General features: G+C 43.1%; 1 protein-coding gene across 3 annotated transcripts in view; it reads left to right on the top strand.

Annotated features, from left to right (window-relative positions):
* LOC124280072 (papilin-like) overlaps positions 1-12,309 on the top strand; it is a 130,011-nt gene that overhangs the window by 18,195 nt on the left and 99,507 nt on the right. For all 3 annotated transcript variants that reach the window (XR_006899571.1, XM_046715948.1, XM_046715949.1), the window contains exon 2: positions 5,477-5,639. The gene's annotated coding sequence lies outside the window, so the exon portion shown is untranslated. The remainder of the gene's footprint in view (positions 1-5,476; positions 5,640-12,309) is intronic.

The following is a 12,309-nucleotide window of genomic DNA, read 5'->3' as shown; positions in this document are numbered from 1 at the left end:
TCCACTCACTGGTCCTGTGGTCTAGTGGGACATTTTGAAAGGTTTCTTTCCCTGCAACTGTATGTTATTTTCATGTTTTTATCACAGAACACCCTGGTATGGATTATATACTAAGCGTGTTCATGGTGAGATAAGTTTTACGTCGCGTTCATGATTATTGGACCATTAAGCTGGTTATAACGGTAGTTCGTAATACGCATTCGATTTATATACAACCGTTCCTTATATGAGACACTTCGTTCACTGTGCCAACATTTAATGTCTGTGATACCCCTAAGGATCGGGTAAAGATAACCTAGTTGGTAGACGTGTGGATCGGGTACAGATTACATAGTAGATGCAGAGGAGGTGGGCCAGTCGAGCATGTAGCAAGTGGATACACTCAGATGTTCCATGTGCTGCTACTTGAAGTATCCCGACGCACGGGCCAAGTGCCACCGACACGTACTTAAAGCTGCATCAAGAACATCAGGCAGAACTTCTCTGTGAAGTCTTCTACAGACCGTTCCCCGGACGTCAGCGGCCTTGGTGACTGAACTCCTTACACTTTGACCCCGTGACAGAGTCGGTGACTGGCTCAACCGCCACGCTTTGTCAAGTGACAGACGCGCGACGACATGCTTACATTGAGTGAGGAGGCGTTTTGAAAATGTCACCCTGCAATGGTTGAGGTCCACCCTTTAATTTCTAGTTGACAAGCACTTTGATTGAACGTTATGGTCAGATACCGTCATTACGATAAAACCTGATGCATTTCCAATACGTTCATATCTTCAGTCTCCAGTTTAATATATCTTCATCCTCATTAGATTTATGGCGGTGGGGTAGCCTAGAGGTTAAAGCGTTCGCTCGTCACGCCGAAGACGCGGGTTCGATTCCCCGGGTGAATTGCCCGGTACAATGTGTAAAGCCCATTTCTGGAGTCACTGGATTGCTTGGTCCAGACTGGAATAATTACAGACCACCGTCATACAGTTAGAATGTACTGAGTGCGAAGTTAAACAAACAAGCAAACAATTCGAAGATTCGTCACCACAGCTGCAAACTGAAGTGACGTCACCAGCTTCACTTATCACTTTCATAGAGTCGATTTTTTTTATCGCTCATGACCTAGAAATCAAAATATATTTTTTGAACGCGAATTAGGCGTACAAATCGCGGCCTCGTCCACCCAAAACCTTGGTTCGTTTATTCGAAATTGGTCGACTGCTGTTCATGCACCATAAACCTGATAGGACATTTTCTTCAACACCGAAACAAGGGGAGGGAAGTCGTTTTGCAACAAAATCATTGTATTTGAGACGGTATTGGTTATATTTGCCGCTTGTTTTAATCCTGAAAACAATAATTATTAGAAGAGCTATTTTAGGATCGTGCCATTCGACTTTGACTCAAAACAAAGGCATGGTAGCAATAGTCCTGAGATTTACCATACCAGAAATTATTGAGAATTTAAGATTGTAATTTTTTAATATTTTTTTCACTCATTACTCACGTATTAAATGTGAATATTAGCAGAACATTACTCCAGATTCAAAGACAGGTGATATAATGTCATATTTTCGGTCCGAAACCAGGCCTGTGAATGCTTTGAACGATGTTTTGGGTCGTTGTCCTGCTGGAAAATCCAAAAATTTCCATAGAACACGTGGGCAGATGGAAGTAAATGTCCCTCGAGAATATCTGTGTACCACTAACTGTTCATATTCCCTTCAAATACACAGAGGAGCGTTGCCCCTAACACAGATATGCCACCCCACACGTTAAATTTCGGACTGTACTTTGGGCGCTGATACAAAGGTTTTTCAGTTTGTTTGGTCCAGAATTTCAGAGTATTAGGAAACAGCCACACAGAACTTTCATCTGAGAAAATCACATTGTCCCAGTTAAAATTTCTATGTTGTAAGCACCAGTTCAACCTTCGCTTCTTTTGTTCAGGTTTCATGATCGGTGATGGAATTCCTCGACTTTTCTGCCAACCCATTGCATGCAGCTCAGTTCTAATTGTCTCCTTATAGACAGCCACAGTTCCTCTATCAATCATATCCAGCCTAAAGTTTTCTAACCTCCTTCGTTTGATTTTAGAAACAAGAATACCAAGCCGCCTCCTGTCACCGACAGTCAATTTTCTCGGCCAACCTGCGCCTCCCTGGTGCTCAATGCCATTTCTATTTGCAATAAGTTTCAAAACACGATAAACAGTGGACAAAGGGATGCCTGTTCTACTTGAAATCACTTTAGCTGATCTGATGTCCTTGTTGTAATACTCTAAAATCAACTTCCTCTTCTCTAAATCATCCATACTGAGGATCACTGAAAATGTCGTCTGCTAGCAATTAAACAAAGGGGGATAACTCTTCACAAACTAATGAAAAAAGATTAACGGAGTTGTCTCTCTTGAATGAAACCAAGCAATTGTTAGCTGGTAAAGGTTGTTTATACTAGAAATCCAATTAAACATATTCCTAAAATTCTCAATAATTTCTGGTCATACTATACATGACAGAAAAATCGAAGGAGATTTTTCCGCTTATGTGTATATGTCCAGAAGGAGTGTGCGCCACATACCTCATCAGACAACATGAACCCTCTTTAAGTACAGTAGATTTAATCTCAGTCTACTTTGATCACATATAAATATCTGTTTGTTTAACAAGCCCTCGCTTCCCTATTCTATTGCTGGGTGTGAGTCACAGGGCAGGCCTTCATACCTCGGCAATACTATAGGGGTACGTGCTGGAAGCACGCAATGTATTGATGGCCTGTCTGTATAGGATGACACTGCTTCAACAGGTTTCAGAGTTACAACATCGTATCTTCTGTAAAACCAAAATATGCAGGGCCAAGGTTGAGAATAGAATAGGGCATTCCTTTACACTCAAAACTGATATTTCTTGTTACATGCGCAAATGGTAGCTCGAGACAAACACTGTTGTGCAAAAATAGTTGTAGGTCTAGAGGACGTGTTGCAGGTGCGAGTGACAGCATGAGACAGACACTGTAATACAACAGAAGTTGTAGGTCTAGAGGGCATATTGCAGGTGCGTAACAACACGAGACAAGCACTGCAATACAACAGCAGTTGTAGCAGTTGTAGTACTAGGGACATAGTACAGGTGCGAATGATAGTAAGAGACAGACACTGCTCTACAACAGCAGTTGTAGTACTAGAGGACATAATGCAGGTGCGTATGATAGTAAGAGACAGACACTGCTCTACAACAGCAGTTGTAGTACTAGAGGACATAGTACAGGTGCGAATGATAGTAAGAGACAGACACTGCTATACAACAGCAGTTGTAGTACTAGAGGACATAGTACAGGTGCGAATGATAGTAAGAGACAGACACTGCTCTACAACAGCAGTTGTAGTACTAGAGGACATAATACAGGTGCGCAGTGATAGTAAGAGAGAAGAGACACTGCTCTACAACAGCAGTTGTAGTACTAGAGGACATAATACAGGTGCGAATGATAGTAAGAGACAGACACTGCTCTACAACAGCAGTTGTAGTACTAGAGGACATAATACAGGTGCGAATGATAGTAAGAGACAGACACTGCTATACAACAGCAGTTGTAGGTCTAGAGGACATAATACAGGTGCGAATGATAGTAAGAGACAGACACTGCTATACAACAGCAGTTGTAGGTCTATACAACAGAGTTGTACATAATACAGGTGCGAATGATAGTAAGAGACAGACACTGCTATACAACAGCAGTTGTAGTAGAGGACATAATACAGGTGCGAATGATAGTAAGAGACAGACACTATACAACAGCAGGTGAGGACGTAGGTGATAGTAAGAGACAGACACTGCTCTACAACAGCAGTTGTAGTACTTAGAGGACATAATACAGGTGCGAATGATAGTAAGAGACAGACACTGCTACAACACAACTAGCAGTGCGAATGATAGTAGAGACAGAGCTATACAACAGCAGTTGTATAATACATAATACAGGTGCGAATGATAGTAAGAGACAGACACTGCTCTACAACAGCAGTTGTAGTACTAGAGGACATAATACAGGTGTGAATGATAGTAAGAGACAGACACTGCTATACAACAGCAGTTGTAGGTCTAGAGGACATAATACAGGTGCGAATGATAGTAAGAGACAGACACTGCTATACAACAGCAGTTGTAGGTCTAGAGGACATAATACAGGTGTGAATGATAGTAAGAGACAGACACTGCTCTACAACAGCAGTTGTAGTACAAGAGGACATAATACAGGTGCGAATGATAGTAAGAGACAGACACTGCTCTACAACAGCAGTTGTAGTACTAGAGGAGGACATAATACAGGTGTGAATGATAGTAAGAAGAGACAGACACTGCTATACAACAGCAGTTGTAGGTCTAGAGGACATAATACAGGTGCGAATGATAGTAAGAGACAGACACTGCTCTACAACAGCAGTTGTAGTACAAGAGGACATAATACAGGTGCGAATGATAGTAAGAGACAGACACTGCTCTACAACAGCAGTTGTAGTACTAGAGGACATAATACAGGTGTGAATGATAGTAAGAGACAGACACTGCTATACAACAGCAGTTGTAGTACTAGAGGACATAATACAGGTGCGAATGATAGTAAGAGACAGACACTGCTCTACAACAGCAGTTGTAGTACTAGAGGACATAATACAGGTGCGAATGATAGTAAGAGACAGACACTGCTATACAACAGCAGTTGTAGTACTAGAGGACATAATACAGGTGCGAATGATAGTAAGAGACAGACACTGCTCTACAACAGCAGTTGTAGTACTAGAGGACATAATACAGGTGCGAATGATAGTAAGAGACAGACACTGCTATACAACAGCAGTTGTAGTACTAGAGGACATAATACAGGTGCGAATGATAGTAAGAGACAGACACTGCTATACAACAGCAGTTGTAGGTCTAGAGTGCAGGTGCGAATGATAGTAAGAGACAGACACTGCTATACAACAGCAGTTGTAGGTCTAGAGTGCAGGTGCGAGTGACAGCATGAGACAGACACTGCACGTACGTGCACATTCATGACTATAAATGTAATTTGTTAGCACGTTATCCCATGGCAGTAAGGTAGGAATGGGGTGTTGTAGGAAAAACACACAGGTTGTAAATACGTTAACAAGGACATTGAGCGAGCGAGTAGGTTTGTTTTAACGCGTCTATGAACATGGTGGTAAATTACCGTGGTGATACAGGCTTCTGACGCTAATGACTTTGGTGAAACCCACAATCACGGGTATTGCACTTACAAACACAGATACATAACGAAGGTCAATGTATTCAAAACAAAAGAAGTAAAGGACTCTTGCATCCTTAATGATAGTCACATTCCCCAACTGAGCATCGGGCCCTTGACAACATCAACGACAGTACACAATGAAACATGCAGTCGTTAGGAGATCAACTATGTATGATACACATGATGGCCCGTTTCAGTGACGTGCTTATGTCTGTTCCAGTCAGAGCCTGTCAGCAACATTGGCGGAGTGACGAGGTGAGAGCAGACGACGCCAATGACCCTGGCAGTGTGAGGACCTAACCTCGAAAATGATGTCAACCGGAAGTGTTTGGTCCATGACCTTGGTGGTGTTGGTTGCGCTGTGCTTGGTGTCGCACGTCACGGTAAGGACTGACAGTAAACTAGGATCATTCTGAACTGATATAAATGTGCATGGATCCGTAATATTGACCTCACCCCGGTGAGTCAGAGATGTCTCCGCATTTGCGATCCTTTTCCACGTCAGTTAAAATGTACATTCTCTTTTAGAACAGGTAGCTCTGATTAGTACATTAGACTGACGATTTGTACATAATGTTGATAGAGACAAACGGCTCCATTGAAATTGAGAAGGGCCACCAGTGAGATGGGAGTTTGGAACATCTGGAATTGCTTCATTTTGTGCTTTAACATTAAAGTCAGTTCCACGCGAGTGACCAAAGCAACCCACACGAGTTGCATCATTGGTTGCTCAGGCGTGACTTTAAGGCAGTAGTGTAAGGGCTGAGCGGAAGGGAAAATTATGGATTGGGGTCTGTGGGACATACTACTTAATCAAGTGCAGTTGCAAACTTCTGCTGTATCGCCAATGGGACGGTGGGGTAGGGTAGCCTAGTGGTTACAGCGTCCGCTCGTCACGCCGATGACCCAGGTTCGATTACCCACATGGGTACAATGCCATTTCTGGTGTCCCCCGCCGTGATATTGCTGGAATATTGCTAAAAGCGGCGTAACCTAAACTTCACTCACTCATTGTACCACCATTGAGGAGAGTATTGCCTGATATGCTGTTGATGAGTTGTTTTTGCACATCACGGTTCTCGGGGAATGTTACATCACGATCACTTCACAGACATACTTGCAAAATCAGGCTGAGTCGCATACCTAAACGCGTTATGTCATCCACCTACTTATGTTGTTTGAAATCGGAATAAATATTGCAAGTCATGTACGACATTACGAACGTAACGACCTTCGTCGGCATCATTGACGGAAGTGCTACGCGACAACCGTATAGAATCACCTGTATACAGGTGTGTCAATTTTTGTGCCAGTACTCAGGGAACGCACACGTGACTGGGTGTCGTACCTGTATACAGATGTGTCGATCTTTGTGGCAGTGCACAGGGAACGCACACGTGACAGGGTGTCTTACCTGTATACAGATGTGTCGATCTTCGTGCCAGTGCACAGGGAATGCACAGGTGACAGGATGTCCTACCTGTATACAGATGTGTCGACCATTGTGTCAGTGCACTGGGAACGCACACGTGACTGGGTATCTCACCTGTATACAGTTACGTCGATCTTAACAGCAGTACACAGGGAACGCACACGTGACAGGGTATCTCACCCGTGTACAGATGTCTCAATCACAGGGCCGCCACTTCCGCCACGTGGTGCGGTATGTGACGAAGTCTCAGCACGGTGACACAACGGTAAATGCGGGATAGTAAATTGGTCTCCTTGTCTGACGACCAGCTACAGGAAATAACTCAGTGACATCAAATGTGAAAATGAAGTGGGGTCGCATTCACAAAGCAGCGGGTACCATTATAAAGCGTGACGGAGATATGAAGATAACCATATTTATAATTATCAAAGTGTTTCCGGATCCGGTGACCAGATGAAACAATTAAGTAAACGTCCATTGACTAGTAAATATCATCATCTTCCTCCTCCTCCTGCTCATCATCCTCATCATCATCATCCCTTCATTTGTTTCACGAACTGTCTCTACGCCACGCGAACCTGAATACCCCAGTACACCTGTAACATATTTCTGTCCCTCAATGTACACCTGTAACATATTTCTGTCCCTCAATGTCAAAAGTCCAACCCCAAGATAATCCACCCGACCACACCAGCAGCCATTAGAACCCTTCCATACCCGAAATCTCTGTTCACAAAAACCCAGCACCGTACAATTACAGCACCGAGAGTTTGCTTGACGATCAAACAAACGACCGAATGATTTACGGTTTATTGCGACGACATCTGAATGCACGGGTCTCGGGTTTGTTATAATATCTGCTGTAAAGTAGCAGGGAGGGATGGCTAAAATGGCGACTGATGCATACGTACGTTCCACATTACGCTGTGAGATATCGGGGACACAAAGACCGAGGGGTATCTGTATTGTACCCCCCAACTCCGACCCGGAGATAAAAGAACCTGTCGCTATAGTGTGGGTGATCTGTGACAAATCAGTTAAGAGAAGCGCCATGAATCACCAATGATTACATTGCTACGGTCTCGCGAACTCAAGCAACGTGTTAAATCACTGTATCGTCTCACGCACCAATAACACTGAAAGCTCTCTTTCCTAACTTGTAATAGGTGTCTTTTAGTGGTGAATATGCCCACACTGTGAAGGTTGTATCTCAGTGTATTCACGCCGAGGCTTGTACGGCATTATTAACAAGTAGTTAATATGAGCTTGATAATCCACAAACCCAGGCTCCGTTCCACAAAGCGATCTTGGTGCTAGGACGATCGTAAGACTATGTTAAAGTGCATATGGTTTTACGCCGTATTTAGCAGTATTCCAGCAATATCACGGCGTGGGACACCAGATATGGGCTTCACACATTGTACCCATGTGACATGGGGAATTGAACCCGGATCTTCAGCGTGATGAGCGGACGTTTTAACCATTAGGCTACCCCCACAGCCCCTTTATGTTAAAGAATGGGATTTAGGATCACCTTAGCACCAAGAATGCTTTGTGGAACCGGGCCCTGGGCGTATACTACTGGTCGTGTCTGTATTAGGAATACCCATGTGAAACTACAGTGATCTCCTGTTATAACGAACTCAAAGGGACCACCGATATTGGTTCGTTATAACCGTAGTTCGTAATATGAATTTTGAGTAAAATACAGTCGTGACCACAAAACAGATCTTTATAGCTATCAGTGTGTTACAAACGTTTTAAAAGTATTTACTACGTATCAGAAAAATATGTAAATAACACTGTGATAACCAATCGCGGCTGAACACGGTCGGGTTTTGTCTTACCCTGGACCACAAACTCCAAGCCTCCCCAGTTACACAGGCTACAGTTAAAGAGTATCCGTGAAGACCCAGGTTAGAATTGGTCTTCAGTAACCCACGCTTGTCGTAAGAGGCGACTTACGGGATCGGGTGGTCAGGCTTGCTGACTTGATTGACACATATCATCGTATTCCAGTTGCGTACATCGATGCTCATGATGTTGATCACTGGATTGCCTGGTCCAGACTCGATTATTTACAGACCGCTGCCATGTAGCTGGAATACTGCTGAGTGCGGCGTTAAACAACAACCGAACCATACAGTTAAGTGTAGTCTATCCGTCCCTGAACAAATATTTTAGTTAATCCCATCCTTTAGTTATTGTTATAAATCTGAATGAAGTAATTTTAAGTCTAGATTGCAAGGTTCAAGAAGCCGCTCCCATATCCTAGTGGCGTATTCCCAGGTGAAATGTATTGCTTGTCTGTGTCCATTGTCATAGACTAAGTGTTAGTTACAGTAGTCTCTGGGTTGTTTAATACACCAGTATGGTGCTACATGTATACCCTCACCTGACCATGTAGCCTTGTACTGAAGGCAAGTCTAGATAAACCGACAGCACGGGAAGATAGTATGTTAGAGGAATATTTCTATTTTTTAGAAATTATTATTTAAACTATTAATTATTACCGTAGAGACTTTGCAAGTCTACTGACCATGCTACGGTATATAGTATGATATATCGTGACTCTGATGTCAGTCACGTTGTAGGCTAACTGTCTTGTCTCGCGCGACCTCGTCCCAAATCCCTTTTATTCAACAGTTCTTAATGAGGGCAAAAACATCACATTAAGGAGAATTTGCATGTTAGTGCCCTCGGGAAGAATGTCGGAGCTACCTGAAGTGACAGATGTAAGAGGCTCGAGAAGCAACATGATAGTGTTACCAATTAGATACTGTACCCTGTAGTATATGTTGCTTACAGCAGCACGCGTTAATAGGTGAAAGAACATATAACTTATAGCGCAGTAAACAGCAACATCATCGTCTCATCTTCAACATCATCCTCCCGCTTTTGTGCCCACATCATCAACGGGGCACCTGACACCCGTTGGTCATTGAATAAAAAACACTTCTGATTAATGGGTTAACGAGGCTAATTCAGCGCACTGGTAGGTGGTAATTTGAGAGATTATGTACATGACTGGTCTCGGTCAGCAAGAAGGGAAGACCTATCTGGTTACTGGGGTGCTGCTGCTTTAGCCTCTCAGCCCATGTAGCGCCATCACCACGAGACGAACGCTTGGTCTATGAATCTATGTAAGTTTGATAGAAACAAACGATTACTTTTAACTTGAAAAGGAGCCCCAGTGGGAAGGAAACCTGAAGAAATCTAGACTTGCTTCATTTAGGGATTTATGGTTACAGAGAGGGCTAGGCGAAATTGAAAATGTGGTTCAGGGACTGTGAGACAGGCCGCTGCTGCTGTAGCCTCTGAGCCCATGTAGCACCTCCACCACGCGTCCATCACAACAGCACTCACATCTACTTTTTAAAATATTGACGGTGTTTGTTTTCTTTTTTTTGGAAAATGATCCCAGAGGACCAAGTGTATGCTTTCTTTGGTCACCTAAGTATGCCGTTGGCACTACAGACATTGTAGCTTTGAAAGTGTTTAAAGCTTTCGTCACGGATTCGACTTCGTAGATGAATGTGATAATGTACAACCACTTCTTGTTTCTCTTGTTGGAGCATTGCTAAAGCAGGGTAACACAACACTCAAGCACAACATAACTTAAACATGAGAGCACAACCGACGGTAATTCTTGAACCTACAGGCATTCCGGCCGGAGAAAGAAAACTACTCCATGGCTAAAAGGACTCTTGTCTCTTTGTTGCTGAAATAAAAACTGACGACTTCAACCTTGACCTTTTCTGTCACTTGAAAATATCAAGGTTATATTTTTTGTTAGTGTATGTTGTGGGATACACATTAGTGATTCGAAAACAATTATTGCTTTCGTTTCTTTTACAATTTGTTCCAGGTTGTGTCAGTTTTAGTCTTAGATTGACTGGACTACGGCGTGAATCGATTCCAGCTTTTACACACTATATCCATGACGACGAAAACATATTGAGGCCTCCTTTCATAAAGCACTAAGATGATCGTAAGTCACTAAGCTAACCTTAGTGCAATGTTAATTAATGGTAGTAGTTAAAGTTAACCTTAGTAAAGGTTGCTTCGTGAAAGGAGCCCCAGGTCTTCAGTCCAGAACATCATAAACAGAGGAATTAAGTCTTGGAAATCACTGCAATTAACCTGAGATAGTTCTAGTTAGCTATGGAGAACATTTGGTCCACAATGACGAAAATGTCCTTATCGAACACAAGATTACAATGTGTGACTCGCATCCCCGTTGCCCGCTACCATGATGTGGTTGAAATGTCATATTGTGTTGTTGTTTCCGGGATTACATGTATTTTGTTGTTTAACGCCAAAATCAGCAGCATTTCGGCTATATAACGGCAACCAGTAAAAAACAACCAATGAGATCGGGACAATCCAGTGACTGACGTCACGAGCATCAATATACGATGGGATACGATGGCATGCATCAACCTAGTCACCAAGCCTGACCACCCGATCCCCGGACTGACAATTAGTCCCAGATAATAAAGTTATCTTTGAACACATATATCTGATGCTGAAGCCGATGCTGCGGTTGATGCTGCTGCTGCTGCTGATAACAACGAAGATCCAAAAGAAGCTCAGAGCAATTCTTAATTTCTGAGGCAATCTTAAATTGCCGTAACATTCTCGAGTAGAGCTTCTTTTAAAATATGTTCTCGGAGAGACATAGGCGGATCCAGAGGGGGCTCCAGGGGTGCGCAACCCCCCACCCCTCTTGTGCTGAAAGTTTGTTAAATGACCATTGAAACTCGGGTGAACATGAAGTGTGCACCCCTCCTTTTCTCAATAGTGTGCACCCCCCCTTTCTCAAAAAGCTGTATCCGCCCCTGGAGAGAGACTACCTTATCCCGTTAGTCGCCTATTACGACAACCATGGGTCGTTGAAGACCACTTCTAACCCCAATTTTCACGGGGTATGTCTCATATGAGCCCAGCGTGGTGGTGACAAGAACTATCACGTCTCACAATGGACAGTGTCATTTCTAACAGTGTTACCTCACAGCAGGAAACATGATATGAGTAATGTTGTCTTATCAAAACCTAATGAGACACGTACACACCCTACCATCCCTACAGTGCATGGAACCGACTTTGTTGGTATATAAAGCAGGTGCTTGTCACTAAGCTCGATTTATCCTTGCTTCTGCACGAATGTGTTAATTCACTTTCGCGCTAATCTTTCAAGTTGCTTTCATGAACATGCTTCCCATACGATTGTCATTTTTTACAGTTTGGAGGAAGATAATTTGGGTGAACCACTAAAGTCGTTTTTTCATGACTCTTAAGAAATAGTTGTATGTAGGCGTCCTCCGAAACGAAATGTGACGTCTAGTCCGTGTCCAAAGGTCTACATACTATCTATAGTACATGTACACATAGGAATTGTCTTCATGCTACGTGGGCAATGTTAAGTAGAATGGGTTAGGTCTTTACGTGTTAAGAAACGCTTTGCGTCTTGTAAAACCTCAGACATATTTTCTGAGCGTTTCATGGATTAGTTGAAATTCAACGTCTTGAATCACTGAAACAAGAGGGGAGGCATATCGTTTGCCTTACTCTTGAGTGTGTGCGGTGCGTTAGCTCTTGAGTTGACACATTCTCTGTAC

The sequence above is a fragment of the Haliotis rubra genome, unplaced genomic scaffold, assembly GCF_003918875.1.
Source record: "Haliotis rubra isolate DU_JTF1 unplaced genomic scaffold, ASM391887v1 Scf26, whole genome shotgun sequence".
In the NCBI taxonomy this organism is placed as follows: Eukaryota; Metazoa; Mollusca; class Gastropoda; order Lepetellida; family Haliotidae; genus Haliotis; species Haliotis rubra.
This window is presented reverse-complemented; position numbering and strand designations above follow the sequence as displayed.